Genomic DNA, 1,517 nt, shown 5'->3' on the forward strand with positions numbered 1-1,517 from the left:
ATGAAATATCACATATGGAATCATGTAGTAACCAAAGAAGTGTTAAATATATCAAAATATATTTTATATTTGAGATTCTTCAAATAGCCACCCTTTGCCTTAACGACAGCTTTGCACAGTCTTGGCATTCTCTCAACCAGCTTCGCCTGGAGTGCTTTTCCAATAGTCTTGAAGGAGTTCCCACATATGCGGAGCACTTGTTGGCTGCTTTTCTTTCACTCTGAAGTCTGACTCATCCCAAACCATCTCAATTTGGTTGAGGTCGGGGGATTGTGGAGGCCAGGTGATCTGATGCAGCACTCCATCCCTCTCCTCCTTGGTAAAATAGCCCTTACACAGCCTGGAGGTGTGTTGGGTCATTGTCCTGTTGAAAACAAATTATAGTCCCACTAAGCGCAAACCTGATGGGATGGCTTATCTGCAGTATGCTGTGCCAGTCATGCTGGTTAAGTGTGCCTTGAAACTAAATAAATCACAGACAGTGTCACCAGCAAAGCACACTCACACCTCCTCCTCCATGCTTCATGGTGGGAACCACACATGCAGAGATAATCCGTTTACCTACCCGGCATCTCACAAAGACACGCGGTTGGATCCAAAAATCTCAAATTTGAACTCATCAGACCAAAATAACAGATTTCCAATGGTCTAATGTCCATTGCTCGTGTTTCTTGGCCCATACAAGTCTCTTATTGTTATTGGGGTCCTTTACTAGTGGTTTCTTTGCATACATTCGACCATGAAGGCCTGATTCACACAGTCTCCTCTGAACAGTTGATGTTGAGATGTGCCTGTTACTTGAACTCTGTGAAGCATTTATTTGGGCTGCAATTTCTGAGGTTGGTAATTCTAATGAACTTATCCTCTGCAGCAAAGGTAACTCTGGGTCTTCCATTCCTGTGGCGGTCCTCATGGGAGACAGTTTCATCATTGCGCTTGATGGTTTTTGCGACTGCACTTGAAGAAACTTTCAAAGTTCTTGACATTTTCCGTATTGACTGACCTTCATGTCTTAAAGTAATGATGGACTGTCGTTTCTCTTTGCTTATTTGAGCTGTTCTTGCCAAATAGGGCTATCTTCTGTATAACCCTGTACCTTGTCACAACACAACTGATTGGCTCAAACACATTAAGAAGGAAAGAAATTCCACAAATGAACTTTTAAGAAGACACATCTGTTAATTGAAATGCATTCCAGGTGACTGCCTCATGAAGCTGGTTGAGAGAATGCCAAGCGAGTGTAAAGGTGTCATCAAGGCAAAGGGTGGCTATTTGAAGAATCTCTAATCAAAAATATATTTTGATTTAACACTTTTTTGGTTACTAAATGATTCCATATGTGTTATTTCATAGTTTTGATGTCTTCACTATTATTCTACAATGTAGAAAATAGTAATAATAAAAAAAACTTGACTGGTATTAATACCCTTTTAATTGTGATTTTTCAACTGAACTGCAGCACTCTCAGAACCCCTACTTCCTGCAGCTATGTTGGTCAGGGCTGTGTTGGTCAGGAC

Source organism: Oncorhynchus kisutch, linkage group LG6, assembly GCF_002021735.2.
Source record: "Oncorhynchus kisutch isolate 150728-3 linkage group LG6, Okis_V2, whole genome shotgun sequence".
Classification (NCBI taxonomy): Eukaryota; Metazoa; Chordata; class Actinopteri; order Salmoniformes; family Salmonidae; genus Oncorhynchus; species Oncorhynchus kisutch.